The sequence below is a fragment of the Pleurodeles waltl genome, chromosome 3_1 (assembly GCF_031143425.1).
Source record: "Pleurodeles waltl isolate 20211129_DDA chromosome 3_1, aPleWal1.hap1.20221129, whole genome shotgun sequence".
Taxonomy (NCBI): Eukaryota; Metazoa; Chordata; class Amphibia; order Caudata; family Salamandridae; genus Pleurodeles; species Pleurodeles waltl.
The window spans coordinates 1,004,261,867-1,004,280,695 of NC_090440.1; positions in this window are offsets into that span (position 1 = coordinate 1,004,261,867).

An 18,829-nucleotide genomic window follows, 5' to 3' on the forward strand; every position below is an offset into this window, starting at 1 on the left:
ACTCTTAACAAAAAAACAACTGCACCTAGTGATGTTAGTTTCAGTATATCTGACACCCTTGATACCATGTCACCTTAAACTAGCCAAGGTACCTAGCCCAGACAAGATTTCTATGGATATCTATAAGCCTCTAGTTTGGTCCAGTTAAATTAATCTTTCAGCAAATGCTATTGAGGGTGATGGAAAAATCCCTGAAATGTGGAAGGGATCTGAAATTATTCCAATCTGTAGGAAGGGAGATGCTTGCAATCCTTCAAATGTATGGGCCATTAGCCTTTTAGATAACCTGCAGAAGACTTTTGCTAGGCAGGTTCTTGACAAGCTGTTAAACTGGGCAGATAAACACCCTAAGTTGTCTTCGTTCAAGCTGGTTTCCGCGCAAAAAAAGCAGCACCATTGATCAGATGTTTAGATTGCCCGTTTTGTACTGGAAATATGTGCTGCTGAACAAAAAAAGCCTGTATAGAGCCTTTGGTGACTTACATGCTGCGTTTGATCTTGTCCTGCAGAACACCTTATGGAGTGTCCAGGGTGAAATGGGTGGCCCACCTAACATGATGAAACTTATTATAGTGGGGTGATATCTCTGAACCTAATGATTATACTCTTATTCAGTGAGGTGCCCACCATGGGTGGGTTCTAGCAGTTACTTTATTTTCTCTTCACATAAATTGTGGCCACTGATTTATTGGAATATCTGAATGATTCACTCACTCTAAACAGCAGTAAGATTCCAGTCCTACTTTTTGATGGTGACTTGCTACTTTTCTCCAAGACACCAGTGGGCCTCCAAAATGTGTTTTGTGACGTGAGAGGCCTTGTGTTGAATGCAACAAAACTTTCATGGTTTTTGTGGCCAAATCAATCAGAAGTTGCACTACAACAGTGGGAGCTGATGTGCTGCAGAGGGGTTCAAAGGTTTGACTACTTGGTAGTAAAATTGTTTGAGAAACTTGTTTGGTGCGTCAACTTAATAAGAGCTTTTTACTATTCCAGCAAAGATCTAAAACTACCTTATGAATGTACACTAGAACCAGCTGTCGGTCCATGTCCCCTTCCCTAGATCTCTATCTCGCAACTGCCCTACACAGTCCTTACTTTTGGGGCTATAATGACATGCACAAACTAATTATAGCTGAGAGTAATTTCGTAAGAACTCTTACTTCAGTCCCTTCTAACACATACCTTGTACCTTTATTTTTAAATACTGGCCTCAAAAGAATCCTTAATGTAGCAAAATTGGAGCCTTTGGTTTACTGGGTAAGACTGCTGTTTTCCCCTAAACTAATTAATTATAGGAATTCTCTAAAGGAACTAATAAGCTTTATGAACTCATCGAACGTCCCTTGGCTAAAGTTTGCAGCGAGCTGGTTTGCAAAGATAGGCCTAACTAAATTGTGAGAAAAAACGGATTACATTTGAAATGCTGAGATTGCATTCCTAAATACCTGCTACAGGGGATTTATCCATGAACATTATGTTCTGGACAGGAGCAATGGGCACTTAACTAACCAGTATTTTGAGTCTAAGATTACCCTGCACCTTGAAATGTTTTTAGATTCTATCACACCTCCTTTTGCTGAAAGCTTGTATGTTCATTTTAGAATGGTAATCTACCATTCAAAGCACTTGAAAATATTTGGAACAATGGAACGACTTCCAGCACGGACTCTGCAATGGAGGCACATATTTTGTTCTTCTGTCTGGCGTACTTTGGTGTTCACCACAAGTGGATACATTCGATATGTCTGAAATTGGGGATTTTGAGCCATTTAGCAGCATACAAGATAATCAAAACTGACACCTCGGACTACATAGTATTCGCAGTATGTCGGTTCTTCCTAAATGTTTGGTACAAGTGGAACAGGGTTCTTTCTTAGGGTCAGATCACAGCTTTGGCGGTGGGACTGCCAGACCTCCAAGGCAGTGGTCTGTTGAAGGTCGCGAGGTCTACGACCTCCCGACCGCCACATTATGAGTTCCCCACAGGGCTAGCAGTACGTTGGCGGGGCAGGCATGGCGGTGGCATGCCTCAGCTATTGGAGCGAGGCTGGAGCTATTGCCGGCCACAGTACCCTGCACCCCAGCACATTGGGCACACTTTTCCCATGCACCTCATCATGCATGGCACACAGTGAGCTCAGAGACGTCACAGGTGTGGGGGGCCCACATGGGCCCCTGCCTCACCCCTACATGGAATTACTCCCCCTGGGTTCCTGTACTTGGCCCCTTGACCTGACTGTCCACCGACCTGTTCATGGGCAGGGTCCCCGCCATGAATAACTCAGCAGTCAGGCAGGTTGTAATACCCGTGGCAGTGCCACTGCCGGCACTGTCAGAATTGACCGCCGCAGTCTCCACCACCACAGGAGAGGCAGCTCAGATGCTGGCGGTGCCGGTGGTCTTGTGTGAGTCCGACCGCATTGCTCGGAATGTGGAAGTGGGACCGCCAACGCAGCGGCGTTCAGACTGCGGGTGCCACCATGATGGTCCACAGACCACCAAAATCATAATCAGGCCCTTAGTTCCTATTTTTTTAAATATTTTACAATTTACATATTGAGTGAACATTGCCACCTTGTCATTTCTGAGGGCATTGCGTATCAGAAATTAGGTACTTTTTTGCACTATTCTGCACTTTAATATGCCTATGCACTTTATGCAATGCCTTAATGCATTATGATGTATGATAGTAATCCCAGATATTGATATTAGTCATTCGTGTTGGTTTCTAGGTCAGGCACCATATGACTGTTGTCCCCCTGGATACGGGGTGGTCTGTGTGCCTACTTTCTAGAGCAATTTTTTGCACTATATTGTATTCTGTCTTTATGTATTTTAATATTTTTTGGTATGTAGCATAATAGTGAACGAATATGAAATTGTTTAATTTTTGTTTTTAAAATTATGCCTTAACGTATACATGCAACTGTGTATCTAAATTACTGTTTAATATATTACTTTGATGGTTTATGTTGACCGAATAAAGTATTGATTGATTGAAGTGTTCTAAGAAAGTATGTAATTTTAATGTTTTTACTTGTCAACATATGTTTTAATACATTTTTTGTTATATTTTTTGATGTTGGAATCTTACATTTTAATTAATGATATTGATCATGTAATGTAAAACTATTATATATTCTTAATAAAATTATTGAAATGTTTTTTTTTTGTATATTTACATTTGTGACTTTGTGGTGGGAATAATAATCTGTCTCCTCCAAAGTCTAACACTTTTCTTACTGCAGCTCAAGGTGGAGTGGAAACAGTGAATCTGACCCATCCAATGTCCACGCCTTCCATACTGTTGCTCAGGTTTGGAGTGGGAATAGTAAATCTGACCCTTTCAGCACTTTCCCTGTTGCTTGGAGTTTGCATAGTGAATTGGACTCCTTCATAATATCATTTTTTGGTGAATGATTTTTTTTACATGTCTTATTTTTAATTTTTAAACGTTATTTTAGTTTTGATTGTATTCTTATTGGATATTTTCATTTTGGGAGTTTGTTTTAATATATTAACTTTTTGATTCTAATACCTTTTATTGTACAGTTTCGTCTGCAAAAAATGTTAATATATAGTTTCTTTAATGTATCTTAATTAGTATTGGTATGTGTGATTTTGTTATTGGTTTGTTTAAAAATTGTATTCATTCCCATTTTCATTTTCTTTACTTTTATTATAAAGCATATATTTAAAAAAAAATTCTTATAGGACATGAAATTAATTTGTATATTGACTATTTTATAAGTATATATTTTTTAAAAATAATATTATTTTTAAAGTTTGATAAATTTTTTAAAGGTGATAATATTAAGTATTTAAAATTCAATTAACTTACCTGTTTAATGACACTATTTTTGTACTTTACATATATGTAAAGTCGATATTTTTTTCTCAAGATGTTTGTGTCATTAAATATTTGTTGTCGATATTATGTCAGATAACTATTTGCTTTACATTTTGCACAAAATGGCATCTGCAAACAATGGAATGGTGAGAACACACGTCCCTCCATAAAAGTCTTAACTGAAAGTTACAGATCCTTTAAACAAAATGTAGGACCTCTCTGGCTAAAGTACTAAATTGTCTATAGATAAAGAACAGACACTAAGCTGAAGCCCACTTATTAATTTTGGGTTAATTGTGGGAGAAAGAAACCACATCAAAGCAAAAAAAAAACATTTCTGGTTGATACAAGCTGTTGTTTAAATGGTGTCTAGTCAGACATCACTTATTACAGTGAAAATAGGGATAATTTTAAGTGATAGTGTTGGTAATTTGTACAAAGCTATCCTAGAGAGCAACAGTTAATCAAGCCTAAAATTGGCCACACCCCAATTGTATTACATTTGAAATAAGGATTATGTGCTATGAGTATCTTCATCAGAAACAGCAAGCATTTCTGAGCTTAGAATAGTGATATTAACCTACTGTTTTTTTCTGGTTTCAATTCAATCAGAGCAATATATGACATCAAAACCAATTTAATAATTTATGTGTAGGTAAGATGAGCCATGAATACGAAGTAAGGCAACATCAGTCATGTTTAAGGTGAAGAACAGGGAGTGCTACCTTTGTGGAACGCTTCTGGAATAAGCAACATGATGAAAATCTTATCTTTGGGACAGTGTTGGAAGTTGTGCAAGTTGGCTGATGAGGAAGGAACACTGACAAAATATTCACCAAAATGGATCTCAGGTTATGCCCTTTAGAGGTAGCCTTCTTGAAACCATTGTCATTAAGTATGTTGTTGACGGGTATTGCATATGCTACTATAAAACCATGCACACATATGAGCTTGTAGACAATATTTTAAACTTTTGTAGACAGATGCTTGTAAAAATCTGTGTTGTTTGGATTAGTAATACACCGGTTAAGCAGTCTAATGGTTCTAATTACGTTCAACACTGTAAGAGTATGGTTTATTCTATTTTCAGCAAGTGAACAGTGCAACATTTGAACAAAGACACATTGGGGCATATTTACTCACATTTCACGCACCGCAAGGCAGCAAACAAAGTTGCTGTGCTGCACTGTATGAAAGGCAGACAGTATAAATGAGCCATATCTACTAAGATATGCCTCATTTAGGCTCATTTCTGATGTCTTATAGAGCTGGGGCAAAGTGTGCAGCCTAGAACCAAAGCAGGCACTCTTCACCATGCTGCAAGGGTGTCTGTGTTACAGGCAGGATTGTTTTATGCAGGAAGGGACACCTTCCCGCACAGAAACAATCCTTAGAGCCTTATTCCTCTTTTTATGCATACTGCAGAATGCAGCACACATAGGAAGAAGAAAGGAGGAGAAATAAAGATATTTCTCCTCATTATCCCTGCTTCAGGAGGTGTATTGTTTTTGAAGCATTCCCAGATTTACAAGCTTTTAGTAAATCTGGAAATGTGGCAAAATCCATGGGTGGATGCATGGGAAAGCCCATGCTCCACCAATGGAAAGCCTCCCCGATGCGAAGTAATGCAAGTGAGCGCTATATTCTGCCTTGTGTTAATTTGTATTTACTAAATGATGCAAAGCCATGCAAAGTGGCTCTGCGTGGCTTAGTAAATGCCAAAAAGAATTTTGCTTCAGGCTCTGCCATAAAAGGGTTTTTAACTTTGAAACCACAGCAATATTTTAGAAATATTGGTCTTGTTTTATCGCTTCGTAACTTTAAAGCAAGGGATGCACTGGGATCCATTCTGAACACGGTTGCAGACATCTTGCTTAGGGAAGTATTTATTCAAAATTATATTATACGTGCTGCAGAGAAATGTTGCTGTTTTACTGTTCTTTACCTCACATTACCATTGCAATGTACATCTTGTGTCACAGGCATCCGGAAAAGAATCTCATTACAGTGGTGACCAGTCTACGGATGGTCACAGGCATCCTCCAGCAAATAATATTTGGGAGGTCACCGGTCTACAAGTGTTGTATGCCATGTATTCAGTAGCACATAACACACTGTAATAACATTTTCCAGGATGGAGCTATTAAGGAACCGAAAAATAGAACTGCATCCTACAATAGGTTCTATATGTAACCTTTTTCATTTTTGTTTTTATATTGATATCCACATAGTACTATAGGACAATTGATCCCAACTAATCAATAATAAAGTAAAGGGATTTTGCCCATTCTGTGTCTCTTCTAGAAAGCATACATATGTATGTTTTTTTTAACCCATGCCTTTTCAGATTTTCAAGTTTAAGCAGCCATTTTTTAAATGTATTTTTGTTTTATTTTGTAACCATCTGAATAAGGGACCAGTACAATTAAGAGCCCCTCCCACTGTAATCATATGAAAAATATTTCAGAGACAAAGCATGATATTGTAGAATCAGTGCATCGTATTATACAATCAACACATTTGACAATAGTGGGCATCAACGTAAAGGTATATTATCTATAGCCCTGTAAAGACTTAGAACGTATTAGCAAAAGGATCATGGCAAGTATCTTGAGTATTTAACGCTGTCCCCCGTCCATAATGTCCTCCACCAACCACATATTTTCTCGAACTTAAGGGGGCAGACTCTGCTATGGTAGACCACCTTTTCTGCAGCCACGTCCATGCCATTCCACCTTTCTTGTATGTTAGGCATCTCTGGCGTTCCCCATTGTCTGGCCATATCTTTTATTGCCACCACCAATCCCAGTGTGCAGAACAGAAGCTTGAACCAAGGAAGGTCTAAATCAACCGGGATTCCCAACAAGACAAACTTTGGCTCTAGTGGTACCGGCAGCTCCATTATTTCAGTAAGTTCCTGAGTTATCGTTTTCAGTAGGCCTGTATAGTAGAGCATTCCCAAAGTGTGTGTATAAATGAACTGCTCGCCATCACACATCGCAGACACTGCAGAGGGGGCCCTTCCCATTTGATGTTGTTTTTGTCTGTCATAATAGCCCCTGTGGAGAATCTTAAATTAGATCAGGTGTAGGTGACATTTAATGGCCACTTCTCAGGGGGTGCATGACTGCTGCCTCCCAATCTATGTCATCGAACTTTCCAGGTCCCGCCCCTACCTAGCCCTCAATATACCCAGTGTGTCGGGCATATTGTTGTTTATCATTTTGTATCTTCATGAAACGGCTATCCTCCCAAGCTACTCCATTAGCAGCCTTCCCTCCAGTGGGGTATACTCGGGAATTTAGATTTCTCCCAATCCTTGGGCTTGCCATGCATGACGCAGCTGCTCATATTTCAGAAATTGAGATGAGTACATGTTGTATTCTTGCTGTATAGGTGAGAAGGGCATAATGTCTCAATTTTCAAGAATATCCCCCGCTGTGTTCCACGATTCAAAGCCCCATAGCTTTGCCATATCCCTTACCTATGTACCTTTCCACAGGGGTGTCGATCTAGCAAGTCTTTGTGCCCAGCCTAGTGTTTTACTGGCTTTATGCCATTCCAAAATTGTAACTTGTGTGGCGGGGGGACACTACTTAAAACTGTCCCTCCATATAGATAATGTAAGTGGGATTTCTGACCCAGCAGGTCTCTTTCAAGAAGGAAGGTCAGGTGGTCTTGTGTTGCATGGATCCAGTCATTGATGGTTATCAGGTGTGCCGCCCAGTAGTAGCCCTCTATATCAGGGAGGGAGAGCCTCCTTGGGTGACCACCTGCCCATACTAGGATTCTCAACTTGGCATTTATTTTGGCAAATGTCATCTGAGGGATCAGGTAATATGTATTCTGGAGCACGTACAGCAGCTTGGGTAGAGTAATCATTTTAAAAAGTGCCACTGGTCCCATCAGTGTAAGTGGGTTCCCCACAGAGGACCACACCTGGTTGAAAGTTTGATATAATTCTTCCTCTGTTCTGGGAGGAGCATATTTCCCTCTTTACCATCAGAAAGATCCCCATCTTTGAAAGAGCAGTGGGGTGGTATTTGCAGGGTTGGTTATATAGGACTATATCGTCTGCATAAAGTATTATTTTTTTCCTCCTGTCTGTCTTCACTGGAAATCCAGAATCCTTGAAAGTTGGGGTGTTGTCTTATCACACCCATCAGTGATTCCATTGTGAGGACAAACAAAAAGGGTGATAGGGGCATCCCTGCCTGGTACCTCGGGCTATTGGGAAGTCATTGGAGGTCAGTCCATATACTCTAACGGCTGCTATAGGATTGCAGTATAGAAGCTCTATCCATTTTCTGACATTAAGGGCTGAAGCCAAATTTGCACAGCGTCTGCTCTAGGAAGGGCCAATGAACGGTCTTGAAGACCTTTTCTATGTCTAGGGAAAGGAAAATATATGGTGTATCCCTTGAGTGTGCTGTGGTAAGTCAATTGTGTGCTCTTCTAAGGTTAAGTCGAGTCGATCTGCCTGGCATGAAACCGGATTGATCCCAGTGAATGAACTTGGATATGACCTGTATGAGACGTGTGGCCAGGATCGTAGCCAGCAGTTTAGTTTCAACATTTAATAAAGAAATCAGGCGGTATGATGCACATCTGTCTCTTGGTTTCCCCTCTTTGGGTATTGTGATGATTATGGCTTTCCGGAGGTCAGGGGATAGTTACCCTGTCACTCCTGCTTCTTGGAACAAGCTCAACAGATGGGGTCTGAATAGGTTGGAAGATCTCTTATAAAACTCTGCTGGGAGGCTGTTTGGTCCAGGAGTTTTCCTTGGTCAGAGCTTGGGTATTGCCGCCTGCACCTCAGTTAGTGTCAAGTCTTGGTCGAGGTCCTCTCTGTCCGTATCATCTAGGTCAGGCCCAGGAATCATCTTCAAGTATCAAGCTATTTTGTCTGAGTCCACTAGGGTCTGGGCTCTATAGAAATGTGCATAATATTGTGCAAATGCCCCCTCTATTTGAGTGTCTGTGCCATAGATTTCCCCTGTGTCTGACCGGGTCGACTGTATCTACCTGGCTTCGTGTTCTATTCTGTTAAGCCATGCCAGTAATTTCTATGCTTTATCCCCAGACTCCTATAGCCAATAAAGTGCGGCCAGCATGTATTTCTTGGTCTTTTCTTGTGCTAGATCTCTGTACTCAACCTGTACAGATACTACCTGCCTAAGGATGAGCGGCCTGTTTTAGAGGGCCCTCAAGTTGCAGTATCTGGGCTTCCAGCTCCACTAGCTTCTTTGCTTCCCTCTTCCTTTTTGTCCAATTGCAGTTTGTGCCCTGTCTTGCAGCACATCCTTTTATGACCCCCTAGAGGTCACTGCTTCTTGATTTTCTGCAAAGTACATGTTGGTTTCGACTCAGAGCCTATGTACCACATCTCTCTCTCTCAGGTCCCAGGCATTGAGTCTGTATCCTATGGCTTTTCTATCCCTGGAGGGCCCTAATGTGGCCGCCAATTGCGAGTGGTCCAATAGGCCTCTTGCCTGGTAGTTTGCCTGTTTGATGTCTCCTGCGTCACTCGGGGAAAACATTATGTAGCTCCAGCCTGAATAGACCTTGTATGCCTGAGAAAAATAGGAGCATTATCGGTCTGTTGGGTGTGCAGTTCGCTATATGTCTGTCAATCCCAGCCCATCTATGAACTTTGCTAGCAATGTTGGTGTGAGGGGAGTAGTCTTTGTGTTTGACCGGTCAAGGTTGACGTCCATTAAATCATTAAAATCCCCCCTAGGATGTGCGGGGGGAGGTGTTGCTATGATTTTGGCCAGCGTGGGTTCCTGGAGTCTCGGCAGTGCATACACGCTCCAAACTGTCATCTCCGTCCATCCTCGCTGGCCATGTACTCCCATAAACCTTCTGACCAGGACCAAGCAAGTATTGACCCCTTTCTTGCCAGTATGGCCACCTCGTGGGCCCCATTAGTGAAACCTGCATAGAACAAAGTGTTGCATGCTCCTCGTTTGTTCCCTGTATCTCCTGGTGGAGAACCAGGCCAGGCTATTGCCTCCCAATATACTGTGTCACTAACCCTTGTTGGATTTTGTTGCCTTACTTATTGACATTCCATGATAAGATCATAATGGGGTGGTTTTCGGGCTGGCTATTGTGTGTCATCGTATTGAGTGGTGGTATCATGCTTGGATACAACTATCCATTCCCTCTCTGCTTTGCGTGGCACCCGACTGTACATCACCAGTCCCACCATTAATCAAAAGAAACCAATGACCACCACGCATCTTCTCCTTGCGGCAACAGTCCCCTCCCATCCCCAATTGACTAGCCCTAAGACTAAACCTTATCTTTTAATCTAATTCACTTCTGAAGACAGCTTCAGAGGTCTGTCACCCCATATCTAACATAGTGTGATAATCCTACAAAGACATTACTCCTGAAACGACCAACATATGAAATCCCTCCCCCAGAATGAAGATAACCGTTCAGGGAAAAGAAGTAAAAAGAAAGAAAATATACACCCTCTCAATAGGTTATTAGGAGATTGGTGGGGAGTGGTAGAAGAGTGGAGCATGGCCAGTCTCATTTTGCTCCGTGGATGGCCCTGTTTATAATTAATTGCCAGATCCATCCTGGTTTGGTGGAATTTCTTCCCTGAGGGGTGTGGTTTCCTTATACCCTCTTTTCATGTCCACAATCATGGCTATTAGTAGGTATTCATGTTTGGATGCCGAAGGGGAGGCACCCGTCAGGCCATCTGGACTTATCTTGCCCTTCAGCGAGCCTTTCTTAGATTTTTTTGAGTGTATGATTGGCTCATCTCCAGAGTCTGAGGAGACTCCCAGTTTATGTGTCAGCCATAATTCTGTCAGTGGAGTTCCTTTTTCTTGTTGGTGTGGTGACTGCAGACACCCTCACTTTCCATCCGTTTACCTTTTGGGCTGTGTGACTTCTGACGTTGGACTAAATCAGTTGGAGGCCTCTTTCCCCAGCACTGGGTTCACCGGCGGTCTCTCCTCTAGCCAGGTCCAGGCCTCGTCTGGCGAGTGAAAGAAGTGGGCCCACCCCTCCTTAAGTTTCGGAGCGTATAATAAAATGTATTGTAGCTGTAAGGCCCTAAGCTTTGTCTTGACAGAGTCAAAGGTACAACATTGTTTCTGGACCTCGCATGGTCGCAGAGTGGCCCCCCGTGGCGGGCTGGTGCCCAAGGAGCGATGACCTCTTTCTAGGACAAAGCAGGGAGAAAAGTGTTTATTGGGGAGTATATCTTTCAGCCATTTGGTTAAGAAGGCAGCCATGTTGATTCCCTGAACATCTTCCAGAAAGTCTACAAGGCGCAAATTGTTTCCTTGCCCCCAGTCTTCTGCATCATCTACATTCCATTGTAGTTCTTTTGTTAAAGCTCAGAGTTCCATCACCTCTTTGCACATTCCTTGTGTTGTGTCTTCCATTTCAGAGCTCCTGGTCCCTGCTGTTGTTACCCTTGCCATCACATTCCGAAGGTCCTGGCATAGAAGGGATACTTCGGACCTCACCTCATCTATCTTCTGTTCCAGTGCCTCACGGGGGAATTGGATGACTGACAGTAGTGCAGCGTTGTCAGGCACTGGTGGTGCATTAGCTTGCCATTGTGCAGGCGTCTAATTGTTGTTAGTTTTGTAAGTGTTTCAGAGAGGTCACCCCCAGTCGCAAGTAGTCAACACTGGATCTGGTGGTCAATACACTCTTTCCCCAGACCTCTGTCCCTGTTGTGTCTCATCTGTGGGTTGTCGGACAGACAGAAGTGCGTGTCAGTTCTATATGCAGCACCAAGGTGTGTCATCAGAGTCTTGCAGTAAAGGAGGGACCCTTTACCATCAATCCACTTCGTTGACAGGGTGGCACTTTGAAAGGGATGTCTGTTCACCCTGACCGTGTCCCGTCTGCTGAGGTGAGATATCCTCTGGGGGGGAGTGGCTTTAAGCACTATTGCCCATGATGATGGAGTAGTCCGGGGTTCTGTGCAGTGGTGTTGGGCAACGGCGCTCCAATGTCCACTGATCCCCGCACAGGCTCTCAGTCCCCGAGTTCGCTGTGTTGAGTCCGGGCATGTCAGTCAGGCATGTTCATGGGCCGCCGCTGCCATTTTTTTGCCATCCAGCGCATTCAGGTCTCAGGCACCAGAATTTGTTCTGTCCTCTTTGCCAGACCCAATTGTGTGCATTCTTGGCTCTACAGCATTCAACGTATCTGTACCACAATTTGGAGGTTTTGAGACAGGGACGGATACAGATTTCGGTCCGATTTGGAATGGGCCACCAGAGCTGCCCGCAAAAGCGTCCATACGGCCATCTTGCTGGCCACTCTCTCCCTTAACAGCCATTTTTAATTTCTTTGTTATGTTTGGGTACTTTGCTCAGGATTGCGTAACCACACGGTCATAGCTCTCTACCTATGATTTAGGATCTGATATTTAAGACACCTTCAATTAAGGCTTTTTAAAGCACCACTACAATTTCTCATTTGCCTGCTTTTGGACCCTAACATTAATATATATGTCTTCTTGACCCAAGGAGCAAAGGCTAGATCTAGGATTCTCTACCATACTTTCCATCAGCTCAAACAATAGTTCCTTCCAATTGAACTGCAGGCTCCACAAAGATACCATTACTAGGAATATGGTCAGAAGCAAGGGCAACCTTATTCAGGAGCCCAGTAATCCAGCCTCATACTCATGAATGTTTATGTTCGAGGTAAAGCTCAGGATCTTACCTGACTCTTTACCAATGATCATCTTCCTTTCTCAAAATAGATATTCTAACATGATTATTACTGGATACAACAAAGACCCAAATGATAAACATGTTGATTAGTTGCCATTTTTATACAGCACTTGGAGTATTTATTTGTGGGGGGGGGCTTCCATTTACCAACTCCTGGAAATTTCATGCTTCAGTTAAGCATGTTCGTTGCATTTCTAGATGTTCTGCTTTCCTTCTCTTATCTCATGACCGAGCTTACAGAACCTCTCTGGAATGCACTTCTTAGTTTAAAGAAGACATTTATTGTTATTATTACTTCACCACGAGGTTCCTGAGAGACGAAATGACTAGGTTGGAAGCACACGTTCAAAAGTATTTGCAGCAATGAAAGCAAAATATATCGAAGTCAATGTACACAGCACATACATGTGTCAAAGCAAAGCATAAAAGTCAAAATTGCATCACCGTAGGGCAAGGCTGTAGGGCCTATACTCAGCTTCATCTTTCTGGGGCTTCGAGTTGATGACTCCGTTCAACTGCGAGAAAGAGATTTTCTACCCAAACGGGGACAGGCAACTGACGTCTGGTTCCTGTCTGAAGTCAAGATAGTTTCAATCTAACTCCCCTGTTGTCCAAAGCCAACCTTAAAAGCAAACTCAGTGTGAGAACCGAAGAAACTTGGAGAGTGGCCAATTCTCCAAACCTCACTCATTCTCAGACTGGATTGAGAAGTAAACGCAAAATCTACGCGCTCTTATCAGCTAAGGTCTGGTGTGAAAAACACAGCTTGGTCTATCATGTGGAAAAACACAGCTTGGAAAAACACAGCTCATCTGCAATGTCTTAACTGCAATGTCTAACTCCACATTAAAGCCAATAGGCAGCTAACCTAAATACCAAATGTAATGTCTAATGCCATATCAAAGTCAATAGGCAGCTAAACTGAATACAGAATGTAATGTCCTACTGGTGAACATTGAGCAACTAATATGCGGAGTGGTGAAACACAAAGTCATTGGTCAAACACTATTAATAGCATCACATTCAACCCTATGACCAATTAATTTTTGTTTACATACCTCTTATTTCAAACAAAAACAAAAAACAAAAACATCAACACAAAAACATTATAAGCAAATCAGATTTGAATGGAAAAAGCAATCACTGTAGAGCAATAGATTGATCTCATAACCTTTCACATCAGATACATCTACACAGAAAAGACTGAAACTTATATACTCTGATTGGGATAATAACTGATTGAACAGTGTCTCTAAAACAGCGAGTGGATGTAGCATGAGTTCTACTCATGTAAAGGTACACGGTCCACCTGAAAGGTTTGCTGGAATGTAAGCGAAAGTCAGAGTTCCATACGAAAAAACACATTTAACTGGTAAGGTTGCTTAGTTCCAGTGGAAGCAAACAAGTTGAACTTGAACTGAAGGCGCCAGTTGCGCAAAATGGATCCATGGTGTTTGTACTTTAATCAATCAGGTTCAGATTGGGGGTTCGGTCCCACCCCCGACCCCACACGCACACACCCAAAGGGAGAGCACACAGCACACTCATGGTCAGTGGCGAGTCGTGGTAGGATCTGCAAACAAAAAAAGTATGACTTTTCTTGCAAATAACATTTGTCATCTGAAACATGCCCTTCCTCTTCCTTTCCTTGTTTTATAATCAGCAGGACGTTATTGGGGCCCTTTGCTATGATTTCTGCAGGTTCTGGAGGGTCATTTGGGGCTTCAATCCACACCTTAGCACTGAGGTTTTTATCTGCTGCATCACAGCTTCCCTTTCCTTCCACTGTCAGAAGGGCTGGGGCAGACTCCTTCTTTACCAAACCTCCATTCACTACACTTTTGACACGTTGGGCAATTCTGTCTCCAATCTGTATGAATGAATCAGATTATTTTCTAGTTACCAGCATAATTTTTATTTCTCCTTGGTAATCTGCAGCAATCACACCCCCTAAAACCTAATCAATTTGCCATATCTGTCTTGGTAACTTTCCTCTCTCCAACTGATCTTTGACTGTTTGTGGGACAGATTGCTGTTGTGCGTGCTGACAAATAGGCACAGTTTTTATCAAAGCTAGGGGAATGTGCATCTCTCTAATCTCTGCCCACCTGTAAGTGACTTTTTCTCCCAGATGTCCACATTTCTGGTGCACCCACTTAGCCATCCCCACTAAGTCAGAATTCTGGGTGGACACTTCTGTACTTTTCTCTTTAACATCTGCAAGGGAATTGAACCAGTTATGTACAAGCCATGTGGAAAACCAAATGGCTAAACCATTGCCAGTGAACCAAGAATCAGTGTAAAAATGACACATTTCAAGCAGCTCTTGCTTTAAAGTCTGTCACACATTGTACAAATCTGAATCAATAGTCAAACAAACATGCTTTTTATCCTCAGGGGACACAAATTCAAATGGTGCACTCAATTTCACTGGTGACTCTTTTACCTGTGGTACTCCCTGCACCCTCTCCTCATCCTGAAAAGGGGCTTGGGATACCTGTTCATGTAGGGCTGCAGTGACTCTAGCCCTGTCTTGCATGTACCAGATCCAGTGTATGATACTAGCCTCCTGTGTCTGTCCTAAACTGTGAGATTTAGGTGAACTCATCACCCACTGCATGCTTGATATTTCAGGTTTCAGAATTATATTATCATTTAATGCCATTTGCTCAGTCTTACTCCAAAGTAGTTCCAGGGGCACTATTGTCTTCCCTGTTCCTGATTTACATGTAAATCAGTGTTTCCCTTTTGCACTGCGCAGAAACCTAAAGTCTGAATTATTTAATTTGCCAAATCAAAAGCGCGCAGCTGCTCATGTTTTTCCCTAGTTACTTTGTACCAAAGTGTTAAGATTTCACTCAGATGAGGGCTATACTGTTTCCAAAAATCAAACAAGCTCATGAAACTCGGTGTCTCTTGCTTAGTGCAAACAGTAAGAAACTCTAAAATCTTTTGTTTTACTTGTGACAACATCTGTCTATTTTCTGGGTTCCACTGAATTCCCAGTAACAGCACATTTTGCGACTGTACTTCTGCCTTTTCCGAATTAATTTTACTTTGCAAAAGCGGTCTGTAAATAATATTCTGAGCTATGTTCTCAGTGTTATCTGTTAAGGAATGCTCTTCAACTGCCAAAAACTGTGGGGGGTTTTGCTCACACTGAGGCTCAGACTGGCACACAGCTGTTTTAACCCCCTCATTACTGGAATGGGAAAAGCCAGATTCTCCTAAAACAGGAGTTTTATAGATTTCAGCATTATCTTGCATTAATGTGTTCTGGCTAACTTGCTCATGTAAATTATTTTTCTTTTCATGTTCTAACTGCCTACATCTCTCCTGCATTTTTCTGTAAGCAGATAAAAGTATCCAAACCCTTCTGTCAAGAACAAAAGGACTATCATTTCTTTCAAAAGGCACATTTTCCAAATATGCTTTATCACAGCACTCATCCCAAGACTCACACAGTCCTGATAAACAAGAAAACATGTTTCTTACAGCACCATAAGGCAGTTTAACTTCACATGCATTTTCAAACATGGTCTGCCGTGCTTCTTTAATTCTCTAAACAACAAAAAAAACAATTACACTTTTAAATAATGCACTTCCAATCTCCAATTCCGACTCTCAAAACTGAGGACTCCGCCAAAATGTTCTGCTTACCTTCTCTTATCTCATGACCGAGCTTACAGAACCTCTCTGGAATGCACGTCTTAGCTTAAAGAAGACATTTATTGTTATTATTACTTCACCACGAGGTTCCTAAGAGACGAAATTAGTAGGTTGGAGGCACACGTTCAAAAGTAGTCGCAGCAATGAAAGCAAATGTACACAGCAAATACATGTGTCAAAGCAAAGCATGAAAATCAAAATTACATCACCGTAGGGCAAGGCTGTAGGTCCTATACTCAGCTTCATCTTTCTGGGGCTTCAAGTTGATGACTCCGTTCAACTGCGACAAAGAGATTTTCACCCAAACGGGGACAGGCAACTGACGTCTGGTTCCTGTCTGAAATCAAGATAGTCTCAATCTAACTCCCCTGTTGTCCAGAGCCAACCTTAAAAGCAAACTCAGTGTGAGAACCGAAGAAACTTGGAGAGTGGCCAATTCTCCAAGCCTCACTCATTCTCAGACTGGATTGAGAGGTAAACACAAAATCTACACTCTCTTATCAGCTAAGGTCTGGTGTGAAAAACACAGCTTGGTCTATCATGTGGAAAAACACAGCTTGGAAATACACAGCTCATCTGCAATGTCTCAACTGCAATGTCTAACTCCACATTAAAGCCAATAGGCAGCTAACCTAAATACCAAGGGGCATATTTATACTCTGTTTGCGCCGGAATTGCGTCTTTTTTTTAACGCAAATCTGACGCAAAGCTAACTCCATATTTATACTTTTGCGTTAGACCCGTCTAGCGCCAAAGATCTTGGAGTTTGCGTCATTTTTTAGCGTGGACACCTACCTTGCATTAATGATATGCAAGGTAGGCGTTCCCGTCTAAAAAGTGACTCCAAGGCATGTGCGCCTTATTTAAACTCCCGTGCAAAAATGGCGCACGGGAGTGGGCGGGTCAAAAAAAATGACGTCCAGCCGCTTTTGCGTCATTTCTTAACGCCTGGTCAGGGCAAGCGTTAAGGGACCTGTGGGCTCGGAAGGAGCCCAGAGGTGCCCTCCCATGCCCCCAGGGACACCCCCTGCCACCCTTGCCCACCCCAGGAGGACGCCCAAGTATGGAGGGACCCATCCCAGGGAACTTAAGGTAAGTTCAGGTAAGTATTTTTTTTAAAAATTTATTGTGGCATAGGGGGGCCTGATTTGTGCCCCCCTACATGCCACTATGCCCAATGACCATGCCCAGGGGACAGAAGTCCCCTGGGCATGGCCATTGGGCAAGGGGGCATGACTCCTGTCTTTGCTAAGACAGGAGTCATGTCAATGGAGAGTGGGAGTCAAAAGAAATGGTGCAACTCGGGTTGAGGCAGATTTTTTGCCTCAGACCGACTTGCCCCATTTTTTGACGCCCAAGCTCCATTTTCCCCTACGCCGGCGCTGCCTGGTGTGGGTCATTTTTTTTTACGCACACCAGTCAGCTCCGCCGGCTAACGTCATTCCATAAATAAGGCACCCGCATGGCGCTTTGGAATGGCGTTAGCCGGCGTTAACATTTTTGACGCACAACTGCGTTGGCGCAGTTGTGCGTCAAAAAGTATAAATATGGCCCCAAATGTAATGTCTAATTCCATGTCAAAGCCAATAGGCAGCTAAACTGAATACAGAATGTAATGTCCTACTGGTGAACATTGAGCAACTAATATGTGCAGTGGTGAAACACAAAGTCATTGGTCAAACACAATTAATCGCATCACATTAGACTCAAACCAACTTTGTAAATAGTTTCTGATGGACCCTTGTTGTCACATCTGTTTACTAAACTGACTAATATAATTGCTGAAAGTATTTTATAACACAGTTTTATGGTTAATTTGTTTTTCTCTTGGTTCACAAATGTCCTTTTCCTTCATCATGTTTGTGTCCCTTCATTCACCCACCACGCATATTGTTATCTTTTACAGTGACTTTTTTCTTTTATGTACTTGTTAGGTAGGTGTTAGACCTGCCATCCTTGGTGTGGTTTTCCCCCCAACTTTGTGCCCTTAGACATTCTATTTTTGCTGACTTTTATTTTACTGGCCTTAGGACTTTGCACCCTTTACCCTGGCAGTGCTAAAATGCTCCTTCCCTGAAACATGGTGACATAGGCTTATACCCAAGTGGCATATTTATTTTACTTGTACATCTCTAGTAAAGTGGTAATACATGTTCCTAGGCCATGTAAATTAAATGCTCCAAGTGAGCCCGCAGCACTGGTTGTACCACCCACTTAAGCAGCACTTTAACTTTAAACATGTGCCAGGCCTGCCATTGTAGAGCCTGTATGTGCAGCACTAAAATACCATTTCGACCTGGCAAAGTAAACCTTTTGCTAGGCCCAAACCTTCCTTTTTAATACATACAGGTGAGAAACTCTCACATTCATTTTTCACTACTGCAAGGCCTATCGCTCATGTGACACTGGAGTTGCCTTATTACATGTTAACGTATAACTTGGCATGGGATTCTTTTTGTGTGGGTTTGTCACTTTATTGTTTTGTGTAGTGTTGCACAAATACTTTACATATTGCCTCTAAGTTAAGCCTGACTCCTCTGTGCCAAGCTTCCAGAGGGCTGAGCAGATGGTAATTTGGGGTTGG